General features: G+C 42.1%; 1 protein-coding gene across 2 annotated transcripts in view; it reads right to left on the bottom strand.

Moving 5' to 3' along the window:
- flot1b (flotillin 1b) overlaps nt 1-13437 on the bottom strand; it is a 57821-nt gene extending 44384 nt beyond the window's left edge. Inside the window, exon 1 of one of the 2 annotated variants that reach the window (XM_060921574.1) lies at nt 13317-13437. The gene's annotated coding sequence lies outside the window, so the exon portion shown is untranslated. The remainder of the gene's footprint in view (nt 1-13316) is intronic. The other variant, XM_060921575.1, reaches the window with a different exon arrangement.
- Between the last annotated feature and the right edge of the window lie 9130 nt (nt 13438-22567).

Here is a 22567-nt window from a genome sequence, read left to right as displayed (position 1 = left end):
GGAACTGATTTGGTGGAAAAGGGGCACCAGACAGTTCCTTGAAAGTGGGACCAATCAACCAAACAATTGTCCTTTCTGGTTTTGTGCTTTGCACCACCAGTACTACTTGTATTACTGTTGCTCGCCATCTGAAAACCATAGAAAGAAAAACATTCACAACTTCATCAGCATATTACGATCAGTGCTCATTGTTTAAGAACCCCTTAGTGCATGAAAGTTAACCTTCTATCAGTCTATAAACGCTTCCTGCCTCTTCTTTTTCATAGAAGTGGCATATTCCCTCTAGAACTGTGACTTTTTGGGGGTTTGAGATCTTCTTTGCAACAGTCTACGCACCAACTAATGTTAATGGCTTAACCCGATTTGCAACCTCGTGTGGCACCTCTAACTAAATATTAACCAATTTTTCTGAAATTTTGCTTGTTGCCTTCGTTTAGCCTATGTGTAAAAAAAATAAAATAAAAAATAAAATAAAATTGGTAGGGTGGTCAGAATGTTTTGTTAAAAAAAAAAAAAGTGCTGAACCACAAGTCAGCACCATCAGTGCAGCAGTGAAGTCACCTTCCAGCCAGTGTAGCGTTCACGAATGCTAATAAAAGCAGTCAAGCCAATGCTATCAACAGCAAGTAGCACAGGCTAACTACCAAGAAACTAAGATTTCTGTCTCCAGACTCTTCTTCCACGCTGCACGCTCACCACAGTATTTTTTTCAGTCTGAGTGATATTCATTTCCCTCTGTAATTTACTTACATTTAAAATCAACATCGACAACTACACACAACGGAGTGACCTGGCACCCTGCCGCTAATCCCTTGCAAAATCCTTTGCCCTGTTGCTTTTTTGGTGTCTGGCTAAGTTTTGGCTGAGCTCAAGTCCCAGCTCTAATAGTAACAATTCACCACTGCTTGTAAACATGCATGAAGAATATCTAATGAAGTTTTGGTAGCCATTCGGGCGTTCAACATGTCTCTCTTTCCCGGTGAACAATGAAATGCTTCTGTGCATGCACAGCAGAAAGCTCTCTCATTGGATATTCGCATCAGCTCTGACATGTGACGTCATGTCTTGACAGCCACGCAATACCGTAAACTATATTCAGCGCCCATTCTCCATTGAGTAGAGTGACATAATATACGTAGGATAAGCGATATGCTAACAATATTGCAGGCTATCGAATAGGGCTGTGCGATGTCCCCTTAATTGGCATCGACGATGTTTACAGTGCAAACATCGTGATGGACGATCATATCGTGGGCGGGCGGGCGGGCATTTTAATACCACGTTATTAAATATATTATTATTATTAAAAGTATTAGATATTCATCCGAGGCTTTGGCACGTAAAGAAAAAAAAAAAAAAAAGCGCTAGGTGATGTGGAATATTTGGCCTTGATAACGGATATGTGGTCCAGCTGCAACATGATGCCCTATACGTCAGCTACCGTACATTATGTGGACCGAGAGTGGGCAATGCAGTCCAAATGCCTGCAGACGAGTTTCATGCCAGAGACACATTCAGCGGACAATTTAGAAGACGCATTGCGCGAGACACTTGCCAAATGGAAAAATAGAGGAGAAAAAGATCGCCTGCATAACGGGGCGAATATTGTCGCAGCCATCAGGCAATTGAAATGGCCGTGGTTAAGTTGTTTTGGGCACAATTTGAACCTGGCCATAACCAACTCACTTGCGCAACAGAGGGCCAGTACAGACAGAGCGTTTGGAGTTTGCCGAGCAGTCAACACTGCGTTTGCGCACAGCTGGCTTCGGAGAAATGAGCTGCGCAAAGCGCAGGTGGAAATGAACCTCCCCGAGCACTCGCTGATCACGGCAAGATATTAATCTGCTCTAACAGTGAAAGACTAGTATTCAAACTATGAGAAGAAACTACACTTAAGCTATTACTCATTGTTTATTTACACCATATCAATTGAAGATGCATTTCGGCCTTTAGTGCGCACTTGAACGCGCTAATTTTTCCAATTTATTAGTGTTTGAATTATTGCACCAGCTTTTAAAATCATGATTTAATTTTGTTTTTTTTACTGTCTTTACATTTATCAGACTCACCTTCATTCTTCATTTGGTTTGACATTATGGCTTAGAGTGGACCATTTTGTGTCTGAAAGTAGGCCTATTTGCCAGATTAAAGTTTTGACTTCTGCCGAAGTCTGCGCTTCACTGCCATTTGATAAGGTGCAATATTTCCCGACTGAAGTCGTTAATAGTGGCTATTTGTTTGAACAACATGACAAATTTTACATTAAAAGTATAGTGTAGGCTAAAAAATGAAGTCAAAATTTATTATTAGTAGCATACGGTATTTGTGTAACCACATGTTATGTTCACTAGCACGTCCCTGCACCATAGCCTACGTGAACAAGCGGTAATAGGATATTACTTTATAATGATTTATATAATTATGTATTTATAATATGTTATATATTTATATATTAAACAAAACTAACTAAACTAACAAAAAAAACCTAACTTTTTAGGTTAAATAGGCCCAGATGATACCGTATATGCATGTTTATAACAGGAGGGGGCGTGGTATCACGATGGTGGCTCTCCATCGTGATGGATGACCACCATCGTCGATGGACGATGGCATCGTCTATCGGCACAGCCCTACTATCGAACCAAACGAATGAAACCCGCGAGAAAGGAATAGAATACATGTTTTTATTCCATCGAAAAAGTGGCCTGTATGTATAATTAAGTTATTCGACCAAATCAAGTCTGATATGAGCTGATAGCCGACGATCTGCGTAGCACTTACTTGGCTACAAGCGGTGCACAACAAGATTGAGTGTAATAACTTATTCTATCCACATTCACTGGATTTTTAAAGACGGAGCATTTTTTATTTTTTGCAAATTTGATAAATAAAAACTTTGCATTGTACAAAACGTCCGACAAAATAATTTGTGAAAATGCTAAAATAATATGAATGGGGGCGTCGTGGCTCAGGTGGATAAGGCGCCATACCATAAATCCGGGGACCCGGGTTCGATTCCGACCCGAGGTCATTTCCCGATCCCTCCCTGTCTCTCTCTCCCGCTCATTTCCTGTCTCTACACTGTCCTATCCAATAAAGGTGAAAAAAGCCCAAAAAATCTTTAAAAAAAAAAAAAATAATAATATGAATAATTCTTGGGGGGGGGGGGGAATAATAATATATATACACACACACACACACACACTCCTACCATGAAATACTCATTTTGTTGCTTTTTGGGGGTTTGTTTTCAAGTCAAGTTTTTATTTCATCCACGGTTGGTGCAGCAAGATGCTCCGCCATTTTGTTTTTCTCTGCTCACAGTATATGAGCTGATATCTTAGTAGTAGAATAGCCAATCAGAGCACACGACTGCACATATCCAGTGCATGTGGATAGAATCCCTGTGTCCGAAATCACTCACTCGTTCACTACTCCCTACATAGGGAATTACTATATAGAGGACTATGTAGTGAGCTTATTGGTAAAATGAAAAAGCACTTTCGGACACTACTCCGTCGCGCTGGTATTCATGTCATTACTGTCGCACAATTAAAACGTGCCAGATCAGTCGGCTGGAGGGTTTTCAAAATAATAAATACATGCGTGTGTTTTTCTGATAAATCCACATTACACCAAGCGTATTTCCTACATTAATAAATACGAAGTACTGTGCTTCTGCTGTATCTTTGTTTTTTTTAAATCAAGGCTGAATAATTTCTTTTTTGCCGCTGCCTTTTATTAAATTAAATGAGACTTTTCATTCGATTCCTTTCAGCGTGACCACAATGCATGATGGGATATATTGCTTGGTTAGTGACCATTGTTGTACACTACTTTTCGTGATGCATTGTGGGATACTTTGAGCGCACTATATAGGCTGGAAATAATCCTCACTAAGGTTTCGGACAGCACTGCAAAAATAGCGTCTCCACTATATAGTGAGTAGGGAGCGATTTCGGACACAGGCAGGGAATGTATCCCGATATTTCACTCTGAAGTCACTCCCAATGTTTTCCCGCTAACTAGATGTGTGTTGTCAAAATGGCAAACCGGTTCAAAATGAACATATTTTTGTGGAGGTGTTCATATAATACAGGGGTTCTCAACCTTTTGCAACCTGGGCCCCACCAAAGCTGGTTCATTGCAGTTGGGGGCCCCTCTTCTCGCCCCGCCCCCATCCCCCCCCCCCAAAACACACTCACCCGCAGTGACGCCACCCGACCTACAGCACCTTATATCGACCGATAGATAGATAGATAGATAGATAGATAGATAGATAGATAGCCCCGGGCTAGATTATTATTATTATTATCATCATTATCATTATTATTATTAGTAGTAGTAGTAGTAGTAGCAGCAGTAGTAGCATTATCCATTCCATAGAAATACATAGGCCTATTATCATTATTAGGCTATTGTTATAATTGGCAGTAGCACCACATTTCTAATCTGCTTTCGGGCATTATTATAATTATAATTATTATAATTATTATTATTATTATTATTATTATGGCCTATTATCATTACTAAGCTGTTGGCAGTAGTACAAGACTTATGTTCTTTCAGGCATTATTATTATTATTATTATTATTATTATTATTATTGCTGTTGTTGGTTGTTGATATTATTATTATTATTATTATTATTATGCTATTATTATTATTAATAGACATTATTATTATTATTATTATTATTATTATTATTATTATTATGTGTTTTTATTAGGTATTTTATTAGGCTTATCATTAGCTGGCTATTGATATCATTGGGAATTGGGACCAGGCGTGAATTTAGGTTTTACTTTTTACTGTGCCTTTGTGATCTGCATTTGCGTTAATGCGAGACCTGAGCCTGCTTTGCCTTACAAAGATCCTCGATTCTTGGCGAAATGTTTGACAAGCACAGTCTCAAGTCATCCTCAATTTGCGCACGATTGCGATATTTCGTTTTGAGCGCAGTCATTTTTGAAAATCCTGCCTCACACAAGTAGGTCGATGCGAATGGGATGAGCAGTTTCAAGGCTACGTCACACAGTTGCGGGTACTCCTGCATCAATGCTGCCCAGAATGTCGAAAGAGGGCATGAGGTGAAGACTGCCTTAAGTCTACTGTCACTCTTCAGCTCAATAAGCTGTTCCTGCATGTCAACTGGAAGTTCGTCAGCAGTACACACAAATGGATCTCGAACCCACGCAAAAGAGCGATAATCCTCTGTGAAGTATGCCGCAAACTGTTTTCTCATTACCGACAGGTGCTCTGGCGCTGCTTGAAAGACAGATGAGAAATCGTGGGAAGTGCCTGCATTACTGATAAAGTCTGCAAGGCTTGGGAACATATCACAGTTCCCCCGACTGATGCGGCCACACACACAAGATTTTATGATAGATTGATGATAGATTTTATAATAGTATTGATTTGTATGTAATAGTCCAATGTCCTGCATTTTGACATGGGTAAATGTGTTGCATCTGCTTAGCTACTATAGCTTGTTAGCCCCAGATTTTTTTTTTCCTCCATACATGAAGCCTACTCGCGACCCCCCTGGAGTACCTCCGCGCCCCACCAGGGGGGCGCGCCCCCCTGGTTGAGAACCACTGATATAATATAATGAACATTACACAGGGGCGCGAAGAGATCAAGTTTATCTTCTTATGGTGAAAATATATTTTTCAACACGAGAAGATAAGTGGGTGGCACGGTGGTGTAGTGGTTAGCGCTGTCGCCTCACAGCAAGAAGGTCCGGGTTCGAGCCCCGTGGCCGGCGAGGGCCTTTCTGTGCGGAGTTTGCATGTTCTCCCCGTGTCCGCGTGGGTTTCCTCCGGGTGCTCCGGTTTTCCCCACAGTCCAAAGACATGCAGGTTAGGTTAACTGGTGGCTCTAAATTGAGCGTAGGTGTGAATGTGAGTGTGAATGGTTGTCTGTGTCTATGTGTCAGCCCTGTGATGACCTGGCGACTTGTCCAGGGTGTACCCCGCCTTTCGCCCGTAGTCAGCTGGGATAGGCTCCAGCTTGCCTGCGACCCTGTAGAAAAGGATAAAGCGGCTAGAGATAATGAGATGAGAAGATAAGCTTCATATCTTCAAGTCAACGTGTGATTTTCTTTTTATTATATAGACACAAGCAAAAAAGTACTCAAATTTATCAAAATTCATCAATTTCCTCGTGAGTGACAGATTTGTGTCATGGTTTTGGTTCTCCATGTCCCGGATGGAGCTCGTATGAAAAATATGAGTGGTGTATTTCACATTAAAAACACTTTTACATATCAAACAAACTTAAATATTAGACAAAGATAACACAAACTGCAGTTTTTAAATGAAGGTTTTTATTATTAAGGGGGAAAAAAAATCCAAATGACTGTGGAGGAATTTTGGCCCACTCATCTTTGCAGAATTGTTGTAATTCAGCCACATTGGAGGGTTTGAGCATGAACCGCCTTTTTAAGGTCATGCCACAGCATCTCAATCAGATTCAGATCAGGACTTTGACTAGGCCACTCCAAAGTCTTCATTTTGGTTTCTTAAGCCATTCAGGAGTAGGGATGGCGAAAACTAAAAAAAATCTTGACCGACCACCGAGCCTCATTAGCCGGTTAAAATCGGTTAAACTATGAGTTTAAACAGGGATGCAAACGGCGCACCTTTTTCACGGCTCGTGCAGATCCGATTTTTTTTTTTTTTTTTTTTTTTTTGGGGGGGGGGGGGGGGTGGCGGCGTTGGAGTGTCTGAATAATTTCATCAGAGTAAATTCTGTATTAAAATTACTACATAAGCAAATGGCGTTACAGTCCATGAAAAAGCCGTGAAAAAGTAGGCATCTGCGCCTTTAGTTTGTGTGGAGAGAGATGATCTGCAATAACATGCATTGTTGGCTACAGACCGAAACACACTTTCAGAATGCACTGGCCAAGGCAGGACTAAACTCCATGTGCCTTCTAATAATAAAAAAAAAAAAAAAAACAGAATAGTAATTTGTAAGCTAAAAAGCCTGTGTCTACACTTTTGCTTTCGCCGAGTGGCAGCCAATGTTGCCAGATATTGCTGACGTTCTCCAGCCCAAAATATGTTCAAAACCCGCCAAAATCCACTTAAAACCGCCCAATCTGGCAACACTGGTAGCAGCTGTGTTCAACTGGGGCAGGACATGACTGAATGGGTGCTTCTGATTTGTCAGCTGTCTTTAACTGGGGCGGGACACGACTGAATGGGTGCTTCTGATTTGTCAGCTGTCTTTAACTGGGGCGGGAGGGCGGGACATGACTGAATGGGTGTTTCTGATTTGTCAGCTGTCGTCCTTACACCGCATGGCATGCCCCAAGCGTTTACAACACAGAATTCCAGGTTCTCCGCTCCAAAATCGGCAGCTTCAAAACGATTTTTTTTTTTCCACCGACAACCAAAAAAAAAAAAAATTAACCGGTTAACGTTGATTCGGTCAACCACCGGTCAAACGGTCATCGGTTAACATCCCTAATTCAGAGGTGGACTTGCTGGTGTGTTTTGGATCATTGTCCTGCTGCAGAACCCAAGTGCGCTTCAACCTGAGGTCACGAACAGAGGGCCGGACATTCTCCTTCAGGATTTTTTGGTAGACAGCAGAATTCATGGTTCCATTTACCACAGCAAGCCTTCCAGGTCCTGAAGCAGCAAAACAGCCCCAGACCATCACACTACCACCACCATATTTTACTGTTGGTATGATGTTCCTTTTCTGAAATGCTGTGTTACTTTTACGCCAGATGTAATGGGACATAAACCTTCCAAAAAGTTCAACTTTTGTCTCGTCAGTCCACAGAGTATTTTCCCAAAAGTCTTGGGGATCATCAAGATGTTTCCTGGCAAAACTGAGACGAGCCTTTATGTTCTTTTTGCTCAGCAGTGGTTTTCGTCTTGGAACTCTGCCATGCAGGCCATTTTTGCCCAGTCTCTTTCTTATAGTGGAGTCATGAACACTGACCTTAAAGTGCATATCACGGGTAAATTCAGGAGCGAGATCAATGCAATTCTCCTATTTTATATTAAACTTTGGTCAAATATCTGTCACATTTTGCGCAATTTTTTTTTACCTTGCGCAATACCAGAAAAATTCAGTTGAAATCAAGCCATTTGAGGCGAATTGGTCCGCCTCTGAAAAAACTTGGCATTTGGATTTCCAGGGAAACATTGATTTTCGTGACGTCGCGTGCAGGACACCTCCCTCTGAATCCTACGTCAGCGCTGGTTTGTTTATGAGAAAACGACCTGATGGTTTTCTGCAAATTTCTTCAACGTTATCGCGTAATTATTAAAATGGTTAACAGATGTATCGTAGGAGGGTGTAGCAACAACAATCTTGATGGGATTAGTACTCATCGTTTCCCAAAAGACCGGACAATGAGAGAGAAATGGGAGCGCTTGGTCTACACAGGCTGTGCACTGAAACCATGCAAAGCTCGTGCAGCCTGCTGGCGCTTCCGCAGGTAACGTCACGAATCTGGCTCCAGACTCCCTTGGGATTTTTCCAGATGCGTTTTATTTTATTTTTTTCTTCTGTAGACAGACGGCCTTGTGCAAAATTACCCTTCTGGATGAGTGTGTAAAAGGACATTGTCATATATAAAAAAAATAATAATAAAAAAATTGGTCCAGGTTATGCACTTTAACTGAGGCCTGCATTTCTTTGGATGTCATCGTGGGGTCTTTTTTGACCTCTTGGATGAGTCATCGCTGTGCTCTTGGGGTAATTTTGGTCAGTCGGCCACTCCTGTGAAGGTTCACCACTGTTCCGTGTTGTCGCCATTTGTGGATAATGGCTCTCACTGTGGTTGCCAGAGTCCCAAAGCTTTAGAAATGGCTTTATGACCTTTTCCAGACTGATTAGATCTCATTTACTTTCTCATTTGTTCCTGGATTTCTTTGGATCGCAGCATGATGTCTAGCTTTTGAGGACCTTTTAGTCGACTTCACTTTGTCAGGCAGGTCCTATTTAAGTGATTTAAGTCTAGGCTGAAGACATCTGTTAAGTCTTTTGCTAATGGTGTTTATGAGGTAAAGGTGTAGATCTGGAGGATCCTCAGACAGAGTGGTTTGGTAAACTGGGATGTATGGATGCTGTCAGTCCCCCACTCGCTTGCTCACTCGAGTTTGTTGACGGTGTAGTGGCTGCTGCTTTCTGTCCCGGGGCTCCCTCATGCCTGTGTTACCTTCTGGCTCTCCCCTTTTAGTTATGCTGTCATAGTTAGTTGCCGGAGTCCCTGCTTGTACTCAGTGCAATATGTATACTGTTCCTACTTATTCAGGTGACAATGGGCATACCTAACAACCTGTGTTTTCTCTCCCCCCCGAGTTACATGTCGGTCCTGGAATCGAGATGCTGACCTCTTCTACTCCTCGGACCTGCCTGATACATCCTGGTGCCCTGTGTCTTGTTGGAGTCTCATCGCATCGCTCCTGTAGAGGATGGCCCCACGTGGACAGTTGGGGGCCACGCCTGGAGGACGCTCCGGACTCTTGCAGTGGTGCTTTTGTGGCTGGGGACTGCAGCTGACTTGCTGACTTTGGGACTGCAGTTGTCGTGAATGGTTTTGCACTCGGGTTTCCGTCAGTGGGGGGTTTATAGCATCAACGAAGCTGGCTTTATGTTAGGACTGTTAATGTTGTTGCCCAAACGAGGATGGGTTCCCTTCTGAGGCCGGTTCCTCTCGAGGTTTCTTCCTCATGTCGTCTTGCCCCTTTTTCACCAAATCAGTTCCAGGGCTGGTTCGGGGCCAGTGCTTAGTTTGGAACCGGGTTTTCGGTTTCTACTGACAAAGAACTGGCTCTGGGGCCAGAAAAACCGGTTCCAGGCTAGCACCAACTCTCTGCTGGTCCAGAGGAAAGAACCGCTTACGTCAGCGGGGGGGTGGGGTGGCAGAGTTGTTAAGACCAACAACAATAGCAAGACCGCCAAAGCCGACATAACACCCACTAACGTTAGCTCATAAAGGCTAACATAACCATCTCACACCAAGAGTCAAAACGTTATTAGGTTATTACATGTCTCCTAGAACATAATCACCGTCCACTCAAAACCTGTCGATCAACACAAACATATTGGATCTGCCGTTTTCTGATCTCAATGAAGCACCGTAAAGCCAGAAGCAGCAGCTGTACAAACGCGAAGTCATCCATTATTGTTGTTACCTCCGCCAAGGAGGTTATGTTTTCGGTAGCGTTGGTTTGTTGGTTTGTCTGTTAGCAACATTACGGAAAAAAAAAAAAAGTTATGAACAGATTGCTCTGAAATTTTTTTCCAGAGGTGTAACTGGGGACAAGTAACAATCCATTAAATTTTGGTGGTGATCCGGATCACCTTCTGGATCCCGGATTTTTTAAAAAGGATTCTTGGCGGAGGTCTGCGCTCTCCAAGTGCTTTTCTAGTTGTTGCTGCTTCTTCTTCTTCTCCGTGTTGTTGTTGCTTCGATGTTCGCGCCAAGGTTTATGCAAACGCAGCGACGTAACTGACATATACAGTGACGTAATGACGTGGCTCCCCTTAGCACCCTGAGCTATGGAAAAGCAAACTGGTTCTCAGCTGGCTCGCAAGTTGAATGAGTTGTGAACCAGCCCTGGAACTGATTTGGTGGAAAAGGGGTATGAGGGAGGTTTTCCTTGCCACCGTCGCGCTCATTGGGGATAAATTAGCTCATGTTTTAAGTCGTTCAAATTCTGTAAAGCTGCTTTGCGACAATGTTTATTGTTAAAAGCACATATGGGTTGTTTTACAATCAGGGTACGCAAGCTAAAAATCCCATTTAACACGTATTGTCTTCAATATCAAAAGGCTTGACTAAATAAACTTGGTTGTTTATTGTAGCCCTGTGATAGCTCTATTTACCATGCAAAAAAAAAAAAAAAGTGATAACGTTATTTTTGGTGAATGTATGGCAATGTGTCATATTTAGCAAAATTACTCGTGTCATTTAGAAAAAGTGCTTTTTTGACCACAGGTAGCTCCAAAAGGGATGCACTTACATCATTCTTTATACCATAAAACACATATTTGGTTCCATATCATTGGAAACATAGTTAAGTTTTAATGTTGAATGCCAGTAAGTTTTCAGACTATTTTGATCAAATTAGTATGTAATTGTGTCAAAAAAAATGTCCTCTCCGAGACAGCTAATTTTTCAATATAAAATAACATATCTAAAATGATTATTTTCATCCTAAAATGTGGTCAAGATATTGGGACATAAATATTAGAGACAACTAACACAAAGCTTACAGCCTTAGATTTAAAAGCACTATGGAAGTAGTGGATTCTGAATTGTCAAGTCAAAAAAAGTCCTCTCCGAGAATCACTTCATTTGTTTCTCCCATCTTATAGCAGATTACACAAAACTACCACACACACACACACACACACACACACACACACACGCGTGTCAAAAAATTACCTGAAATCTGTTCTTTAACTTGTCCTTCACTTAAAAACTGCTACAAGAACCAGTTTGAATCAATTTGAATTTTGGACCCCTGCGACACAAACTTTGTACCCTGATTGTAAAACAACCCCTATACAAATAAACTTGATTTCTTGATTGAGAACTGAACAGGTGTGGCTCGAGAAATTGAACTCGGCTTTCCAAAGATGTGATAAACCACAGTTTATGTTTTAACAAGGGGGGGGGCAATCACTTTTTCACACAGGGTCATGTAGGTTTGGATTTTTTTTCCCCTCTTAATAATAAAAACCTTCATTAATTTAAAAAACTGCATTTTTGTGTTTACTTTGTCTAATATTTAAGTTTGTTTGATCTGAAACATTCAAGTGTGACAAACATGCAAAAAATAAAATAAAATCAGGAAGGGGGCAAACACTTTCACACCACTTTCACACATAGGGTTGTTTTACAATCAGGGTACAAAGTTTGTGTCACAGGGGTCCAAAATTCAAACTGATTAAAACTGGTTAAAAAAAAAAACTATGAAATCTGTACTTTTGGAAATGAATACACATATGAACATAGGCATGTGTAATAGTTTGTATTATAATAAGATTAAGTGTCGCTTTAAGCAGGGCTGGGAGAAACAAATGAAGTGATTCTCGGAGAGGACTTTTTTTTTTTTTTTGACAATTCAGAATCCACGACTTCCATAGTGCTTTTAAATATAAGGCTGTAAGCTGTGTGTTAGTTGTCTCTAATATTTATGTCCCAATATCTTGACCACATTTTAGGATGAAAATCATCATTTTAGATATGTTATTTTATATTGAAAAATTAGCTGTCTCGGAGAGGACTTTTTTTTTTGACACAATTACATACTAATTTGATCAAAATAGTCTGAAAACTTACTGGCATTCAACATTAAAACTTAACTATGTTTCCAATGATATGGAACCAAATATGTGTTTTATGGTATAAAGAATGATGTAAGTGCATCCCTTTTGGAGCTACCTGTGGTCAAAAAAGCACTTTTTCTAAATGACACGAGTAATTTTGCTAAATATGACCTATATTGCCATACATTCACCAAAAATAACATTATCACCACATTTTTTTTTTGCATGGTAAATAGAGCTATCACAGGGCTACAATAAACAACCAAGTTTATTTAGTCAAGCCTTTTGATATTGAAGATAATAAGTGTTAAATGGGATTTTTTAGCTTGCGTTGCAGTATTTTTCAGGGAGAGTGAAATGCACCCCCTCCCCCATCTCCATCTCCCCACTTCCTGTTTGTACACCTTCATTGGACTGCATTCAAACCAAAAACCAGACCACAGAACCATCAGACTCGCACGGCACATCATACACACATCCGGTATGAACCGAGAACCCAGTGTTTCCACACAGCTCCTGGACTCAGCGTTTAGCTAGCTCATATCGGCTAGCATGACCCGAGGCCGAACCACACTTACACTGAAACCACACGACATTACAGACTGCACACATCTCATTAACTAGCTTTATTTTATCACAGCTTTATCATTCTCCTTCCTACAGTAAGTGTTATATATAAAATACCCGACTTTAAATCCAGTCAACAAACTGCAACCTCAACCGACTAGCCGGGTTAGCTAGCTTAGCCAGCGTAGCCATGGAAACAAGACGAGCTCAAATTAGATTAGATTAGACGCACTGCCTTACAACACAGCAATAACGCTCGGATAAGAGTTGTGGAAATTAAAGATAAATATCTGGTTTAAAAAAAAAAGCTGTATATTTCCTGTCTAATCAACAATGTGCCGTAAACAGCTAATCCGCTCAGCTCCTAATAAATTAATAATAATCCACATTATGTTCAGTGTGCTGTACAGTGAATAACATGGCGCTCAGAGTGAGATTACTTACCGAAAGCTAGGAATGCAGTCAGAAAGAACTGAATGTCTGCAAACACTGCTGTGTTGACAGTTAAAGTAAAAACCCCTCCTTCAGTGTGTGTGCGAGAAATCCTCCTGGAACACGGCAGCAGACACGCTAACCACGCCCTGTGACCGGAAAACAACAACACGAGACCACGCCCACTGCTTTACAGTCCACGCAGAGACACCTAGTGGTAAAGACACGCCAAGACAACTTATATCCATCCATCCATCCATCCATCCATTATGTGTAGCAGCTTATCCTGTTCTACAGGGTCGCGGGCAAGCTGGAGCCTATCTCAGCTGACTATGGACAAGTCACCAGGTCATCACAGGGCTGACACATATGGCCCTTTTCCACTACCCTTTTTCAGCTCACTTCAGCCCGACACGGCTCGCGTTTCAACTACCAAAAACCAGCACGACTCAGCTCGCTTCAGCCCTGCTTAGCCCCTAAAACTCGCACCGTTTTGGAGTGGGGCTGAAGCGAGCCAAGCCGTGCCGAGTGAGGCTGGGGGCGTGAGCAGACACTCCCCTGTGCACTGATTGGTGAGGAGGAGTGTCCTCACATGCCCACACACGCCCCGCGAGCGCGCTGGGATCTGTAAACACCGCAAACCCGGAAGGAGAATAATTACGAATTACGAGAATTTCTGAAGCCTTATGCGCCTCGCCTCATCTATACGCTCTTGCCAGTATCTGTTGGCGTTGTCGGTGACAACAAGCCACAGCACCAAGACCAGCAACACTAACGACTCCATGTCCTCCATGTTTATTGTTTACTATTCGGGTCGTGAGACTACCGCTTAGAAGATCACTGAATCAGTGACATACAGAGCATCGTGCACGAGTTCGCGGAGCGCAAGGCTCGTCGTATGCCCTTCAAATAATGCGCGCAGTAGGCTATTGATGTTTTATTATGAGCCATGTACAGTATGTCGCCTAATGTTTTTTTGTTTCTGAGTTACATGTTCGTTTGAAGGACTTAATGTACAAAATAACATAGTTGCACCCCGTAGTGTTGAAATTGGTAAACACAGTGCATTCAGTGAGGTTTGCACCGCCCTCCTTTTATCTCTGACTCTTCCTGTCACCGTTGCAACCTCTGAGCGCTCATTCGTATGCCCTTCAAATAATGTGCGCAGTATAGGCTATTGATGTTTTATTATGAGCCATGTACAGTATCCTAATGTTTTTTGTTTCTGAGTTACATGTTCGTTTGAAGGACTTGATGTACTAAATAACATAGTTGCACCCGGTAGTGTTGAAATTGGTAAACACCGCAGTTGCGGACATTTTGTAGCCTAAAATGATGTTATGATAAGCTTTAATAAAGGGCCCGGTCATTTGCCCCGCCCCCGGCCCGGCTCTGACTTGTTCCGCCACTGTCACTGATGTCACTGTTTGCGCTGCTTAACGACATCACGTGACGTCCACCCACTTTCACTAACTCCACCCAATGTGTCCACCCACTTCCAGCCAGCACGGTTCAGCGCGGTTGTAGTCGAAATGCAACTCCAACAGCCCCGCTCAGCTCGACTCAGCTCGACTCGGCACGGCACGGCTCAGCCGCGTTTGTAGTGGAAAAGCGGCAATAGACACAGACAACCATTCACACTCACATTCATGCCTACGGTCCAATTTAGAGCCACTAATTAACCTAACCTGCATGTCTTTGGACTGTGGGGGAAACTGGAGCACCCGGAGGAAACCCACGCGGACACGGGGAGAACATGCAAACTCCGAACAGAAAGGCCCTCGCCGGCCATGGGGCTCGAACCCGGACCTTCTTGCTGTGAGGCGACAGTGCTAACCACTGCACCACCGTGCCTCGGAATTACTAGTGCGTCTCAAACAATTAGAATATCGTGAAAAAGTTCAATATTTTCCATCACTTATTTCAGAAAGTGAAAATGCAATATATTCTAGACTCGTTACATCCATCCATCCATCCATCCATCCATTATCTGTAGCCACTTATCCTGTTCTACAGGGTCACAGGCAAGCTGGAGCCTATCCCAGCTGACTATGGGCGAGAGGCGGGGTACACCCTGGACAAGCACCAGGTTATCACAGGGCTGACACATAGACAAACAACCATTTGCACCTATGGTCCAATTTAGAGCCACTAATTCGCCTAATCTGCATGTCTTTGGACTGTGAGGGAAACCGGAGCACCCGGAGGAAACCCACACAGACACGGGGAGAGCATGCAAACTCCACACAGAAAGGCCCTCGTCGGCCACTGGGCTCAAACCCAGAACCTTCTTGCTGTGAGGCAACAGTGCTAACCACTGCACCACCGTACCGCCCCCAACTTATAACCGTGCCTCAGAATTACTAGTGCGTCTCAAACAATTAGAATATCATGAAAAAGTACAATATTTTCCATCACTTATTTCAGAAAGTGAAAATGTAATATATTCTAGACTCGTTACATCCATACATACATACATTATCTGTAGCCGCTTATCCTGTTCTACAGGGTCGCAGGCAAGCTGGAGCCTATCTCAGCTGACTATGGGCGACAGGCAGGGTACACCCTGGACAAGTCGCCAGGTTATCGCAGGGCTGACAGACAAACAAGCATTCACACCTACGATCAATTTAGAGCCACCAATTAACCTAACCTGCATGTCTTTTGGACTGTGGGGGAAACCGGAGCACCTGGAGGAAACCCACGCAGACACGGAGAGAACATGCAAACTCCACACAGAAAGGCCCCCATCAGCCACTGGGATCAAACCCAGAACCTTCTTGCTGTGAGGCGACAGTGCTAACCACTACACCACCGTCCCACCCCCAACTTATAACCGTGCCTCAGGTGGGGTTTACATTAGACCGTATCAGCGGATCATCAGATTAACGTTTTTAAAACGATTAGCGTGCACACAGCAACACCAATACACGATTCGCGTGCACACAGCAACGCCAATACACGGATACGCTCGGCTCCGCAGGCATCCTGCGCGCCAAATCACTCCGCCCTGAACAGCGAGTGCCCTCTGGAGGGTGCGCACTCCGGCCCTGCGCAGCTCACAGAGCGTGCGAGTGAAGCGCACGAGCAGTGATTCGGGACTGAGCCGCTGTGTGTGTGATCCCAGTGCATATCGGGCATGCGCGTCACTTACCACTTGCAAGTGGAAGGATGGCAAGCCTAAAGACAATCATAACTACACAATGGGCAGTATTTGCATCAGTATTTGCAGTATTTTCATACTTTTATACTCTTTAATGAAAGGTGATACAAGGCGGAAGTCCGCGCCGTTTTTCAGCAGTCACGTCACATGACCAACGCCAGCGAATCAGGAAGGTGGATGTCACAGTGACGTTGTCCAATGACGACGCCAGCTAGAGCTCAGCACAGCGTATCCGCGTATTCTCAATGTTTACACAGCACCGGACCAGACACGATCTGGATTGAATACGTGGACCCTGGCGGATTCCCGTTTCCCGGCGTTTCCAGGCGTTTTAATGTAAACGGACAGTGCATCCGCGAAGAAAACGAGACAGATACGGTCTAATGTAAACTTGGCCTCAGAATTACTATTGCATCTCAAACAATTAGAATATCGTGAAAAAGTTCAATATTTTCCATCACTTATTTCAGAAAGTGAAAATGTAATATAGTCTAAACTCGTTACATATAAACTAAAATGTTTCAAGCATTTTTCTATTTCAATTTTGAGAATTATGGTCAACAGCACAAAAAAAGGCAAAAAATATAAGAGTATTTCATTTTGAGTTTCAGTAAAATACTATTCAAACAGTATAAATACTGTGTATCTCTTGGTCTAGTTCAGTACATGCAACCACAATCATGGGGAAATCTGCTGACTTGACAGTTGTCCAGAAGACGATCATTGACACCCTGCACAAAGAGGGTAAGCCACAGAAAGTCATTGCTGAAAAGGCTGGCTGGAAAAGGTGCACAAGCAACAGGGATGACTGCAGCCTTGAGAGGATTGTCAAGAAAAGTCGATTCAAGAACTTGGAAGAGCTTCACAAGGTGTGGACTGAGGCTGGTGTCAGTGCATCAAGAGCCACCACGCACATACGCCTTCAGGAAAGGGCTACAACTGTTGCATTCCTACTATCAAGCCACTCCTGAACCAGAGACCATGTCAGAAGCGTCTTATCTGGGCTAAGGAGAGAAAGAACTGGACTGTTGCTCAGTGGTCCAAAGTCCTCTTTTCAGATGAAAGTTAATTTTGCATTTCATTTGGAAATCAAGGTCCTAGAGTCTGGAGGAAGAGTGGAGAGGCACAGAATCCAAGGTGTTTGAAGTCCAGTGTGAAGTTTCTACAGTCTGTGATGATTTGGGGTGCCGTGTCATTTGCTGGTGTTGGTCCACTGTGTTTTATCAAGTCAAAAGTCAAAACAGCTCTCTACCAGGAGATTTTAGAGCACTTCATGCTTCCATCTGCTGACAAGCTCTATGGAGATGCTGATTTCCTTTTCCAGCAGGACTTAGCACCTGCCCACACTGCCAAAACTACTCCCAAATGGTTTGCTGACCATGATATAACTATGCTTGATTGGCCAGCCAACTCGCCTGACCTGAACCCCATAGAGAATCGATGGAGTATTGTCAAGAGGAAGATGAGAAATCCCTGACCTAAAAATAGAGACGAGCTGAAGGCCGCTATGAAAGCAACCTGCGCTTCAATAACGCCTCAGCAGTGCCACAGGCTGATCGCCTCCATGCCATGCTACATTGATGCAGTAATTCATGGTAAAGGAGTCCCAACCAAGTACTGAGGGTATAAATGAACAGACTTTTCAGAAGTTGGACATTTCTGCATTATAAATCTTTTTTTTATTGATCTTAGGAAATAGGATAAAGCGGCTAGAGATAATGAGATCTTAGGATATATTCTAATCATGCAAGATACTGGATTTCTGATTTTCATGAGCTATAAGCCATAATAAGCTGCACTATAAGCTTCACGAAGGAGTACAAACAAAAGAGTGTGGAAATGAAGAAGAAGAAGAAGAAGAAGAAGAAGAAGAAGAAGAAGAAAAATTAAAATAAACTAACACGAGACCTTAAAACAAGACCTAAAAAAGATTTAAAAACAGAAATGCTTGAATATAGTCAAAGATGAAAGAAAAAAATATATTTTATTAATTTTATAGAAAAGAAAAACCAGATGGTAAAAATATAACTGTTAGAAAAGGTGGATGCTTGGATGCTGTTCTATATTCAATTGAATTAAATTAGATTAGATTAGATTAGATTAGATTACAATCACAGGACCAAGGTCTGGAGGAAATGGTTGTGGGCAGATTTGTTTCACAGATAATACACAAGATTTCCACACAGCATATTGTAAATCCCAGACACTGAATCAATATTCTATATCTTCGCACATTGCCATGTTTTTAATATCACTGTAGTTTTTTTTTTTAAACAGCAAATACAATACATTATGCAAAGCTCAGGAGGGCCGATATCCCCCCCAAAAAAAAAAAATAAATAAATACACACACACACATATATATATCATCTCATCTCATTATCTCTAGCCGCTTTATCCTTCTACAGGGTCACAGGCAAGCTGGAGCCTATCCCAGCTGACTACGGGCGAAAGGCGGGGTACACCCTGGACAAGTCGCCAGGTCATCACAGGGCTGACACATAGACACAGACAACCACTCACACCTACGGTCAATTTAGAGTCACCAGTTAACCTAACCTGCATGTCTTTGGACTGTGGGGGAAACCGGAGCAAACCCACGCGGACACGGGGAGAACATGCAAACTCCGCACAGAAAGGCCCTTGCCGGCCACGGGGCTCGAACCCAGAACCTTCTTGCTGTGAGGCGACAGCGCTAACCACTACACCACCGTGCCGCCCTATATATATATATATATATATATATATATATATATATGTGTATTCTTTAGCTCTTATTCTTTCATTCTCATCTCATTATCTCTAGCCACTTTATCCTTCTACAGGGTCGCAGGCAAGCTGGAGCCTATCCCACCTGACTACGGGTGAAAGGCGGGGTACACCCTGGACAAGTTGCCAGGTCATCACAGGGCTGACACATAGACACAGACAACCATTCACACTCACATTCACACCTACGGTCAATTTAGAGTCACCAGTTAACCTAACCTGCATGTCTTTGGACTGTGGGGGAAACCGGAGCACCCGGAGGAAACCCACGCGGACACGGGGAGAACATGCAAACTCCACACAGAAAGACCCTCACTGGCCACAGGGCTCGAACCCGGACCTTCTTGCTGTGAGGTGACAGCGCTAACACCACCGAGCCGCCTCTTATTCTTTCACCTTTATAAAATTTTTTGGCACACAAAGTCAGACCAAAAACGTACACGAAATAGCATTTATTTATAATACAATAGATTTTTGTTTCTAAAGTTATAAATAACAGAAAAAATGAAGAAGGATGATATAAATGCATTCTATAAACAAATGAAACATGCTACATTCAATTTATAGTTTTTCACCTTTTCTTTTTTTTTAAATCAGGTTAAAAGTGCTTCTTAGTAAGGCTAAATCTGTTAAGAAAAAAATTAATTTGGGTATCATTGTGAAAATAATGCACTTATGTAAAATAATATTCATCCATTAAAATAATAACATTAACTATGTACTCAATGAGACTTAGAATATTACATCACACAACTCGAAATTAGGATTCGATATTCATGCAAGAAAAAAAGTCAAACCAAACGGCACCAACATAAAGGATGATGTACTGACTGACACTCCACTTTACAAAAGCTGCAGGTAAAATAACTTTCTTTTCCTTGAAATTTTGCTGTGGCCTCATTTGAAGGGTTTATCAGCTTTGCCGACTTTGTTTTCCCTTACAAAAAAGAAGTTTATTCAAGTGTGTTTCTAGTATACTTCTTTTAAACTAAAAATAAGAGAGTATGCCTTCAGTTTACTTTTTATTTACTTATCAGAGATATACTTAATAAAGTTATACATAAGTATACCTGGCTTATACTGAAAAGTATATAGAAAAGCCTAAGTATATTAAGGCCGAATCCCATTTCACCCCTTGGACCAACCCCTTGGCCCTTCCCCTCCATTTTGCACGTTCACGTGAAGGGGTAGGGGTATCCCAATCCCAGTTAACGCGGAGGGGTAGGGGAAGGGGGAGGGCTTCTGTACGCCTCCAAACGGAGATTTTCCTGGAGCAGACTCCGAACGAAGGGGTTTGAGTGATTTCCCACAATGCCATGCGGATTTCAGCGAGATTTCATGCGGATTTCAGAAAGATGGCGGTTCCCGCGGCGAAAGATTGTCATAAATGTATTTTCTCCATTATTTACGTGTTTTAAGTTGTTATCCAGAGGAAACACGCCGCTTGATTCGCTTTCGAGCTGAGAATGAGCAGCGATTTCTGAAATCCAAGCTGCTGCTAAAAAGCTTTGGGAGTGAGTATTGTTTTCGGTTGCTTTACTGCATACGTTTTGTTCTGTTATTCTCGCTTTTATTGTTTACATGAGTGTTCTGACACCTCATTCTGTCGGATGTGGTGCACGAAGCGCCAAAGATATCCCATTCAGTGGTGTTAGTTAACAAATCACACCCTGCCAGCAGAGATTTCTGGCTCTGACTGTAGCGGCTGGTCGCAGCCAATGACGCATTTGGTTGCGTTTTGCTAACGTAAACGCTGATGGAGGTACGCGATGACGTATGCGATCGTTGAAGGGCTATCCCAATACGTAAGGGTTGAATTTCAAGCCCTATCCCTTGTAGCTCAGTTTCAAGGGGAAGGGCCAAGGGGAAGGCGGAGGGGAAGGCAGAGGGGTAGGGGTAGAAATTAGAATTGGGATTGGGCCTAAGTTTATACTTCAACTTTTGATCAAGATATACTTAACAAAAGTGTAATAAAGTATTAAAATATTTGTGCCTTATGTTTAAGTGTACTTGCCCTGTAGTTGTGCTTATCCTTTTGATAGTAAAAGCAAGCTGCTGCAAAGAAGACCACATAAACATTTATTTCCATCATTGAGAAGGACTTTCAACTGCAACATTTAAGCTGGACAGAAACTATAAAGATAGTAGAGAATTTGCGCACAGTTGTGGACTGACAGAAATGCCAAAGAACTTGCAGTTCACACATTTCATAGTTCAGACATTTGCAATATTTCTTCCGCCTTTCAGAGGTGGACAAAGTACCCAACTTCATTACTTAAGTCAAAGTACAGATCCCACTGGTCAAATGTTACTCTGATACAAGTGAAAGTTGTCCAGTCAAATTTGTACTTAAGTTAAAGTACTGAAGTACTTGCTTTTAAAAATACTTAAGTATTAAAAGTACATTTTCTATCAACACATCATTGTATTATTGCCACAACGCTTACAAAACCTAATGCCGTTACCAAAGACAGAAATGTAAATTCACAAAATGAACACATGCTGTGCCATCATGGTGGTTTAACGTTAAGCTAGCTAGGCAGTGAAGTGCCACCTGACATGCTAGCAAACTCTTTTCAAACTCGAAATCATACTGGGTAGCTAATGCTACTAGAAAAGAAAGATTTCTACTTTCTGTTTATTTTTGCAAGATTATGCTAAAACATATTTCTGAAAGGACTTCAGATAAGTTAACGTTATTCATGTTAGCGTAACTCTGTTTTTACATGCTAACTAACAGTGTCCAAGTTAACTAGCTATGTGTTAACGTTAGCCGTGGACAAGGCTACGGCAACTTGGCGGGCAAATCCCTAGAAAGTCATTTGACTAACCAGACTGCATAGCTATTGCAACATTATCGCTAGCTCTAAAAGCACAGACAACTTCATTACAAGCTTTCTCTTGGAATAAAACGTTTACAGACCTCAATATGCTTCCGCAGGTCGGATGGTGAGTTTTTGTAGGCCGTGATGTGGTTCGTTTTCGGCAAACAAAGCAAACATTTAAAACGAAACAAATCTTTAATCCTTTTAGAAAATTGAATGATGTTATAACCAGTAACTAATAGTATATTTCCAATATGCTATAAAGTATACTTTTATAAACTAAAAAGTGGACTAGAAGTGTGTAACGAGTAAATCAATAGTATATTTCCAGTACACTACAAAGTATACTTTAGTAAACTAAAAAGTGGACTAGAAGTATAAAACAAGTAAACTCATAGTATATTTCCAGTACACTATGAAGTATACCTTTGTAAACTAAAGAGCGTACAACAAGTATAGAACTAGTAAACTATTAGTATATAAGTTTACTTGTGGTATACTTGCAG

The sequence above is a fragment of the Neoarius graeffei genome, chromosome 5 (genome assembly GCF_027579695.1).
Source record: "Neoarius graeffei isolate fNeoGra1 chromosome 5, fNeoGra1.pri, whole genome shotgun sequence".
NCBI classification, from domain to species: Eukaryota; Metazoa; Chordata; class Actinopteri; order Siluriformes; family Ariidae; genus Neoarius; species Neoarius graeffei.
This window is presented reverse-complemented; position numbering and strand designations above follow the sequence as displayed.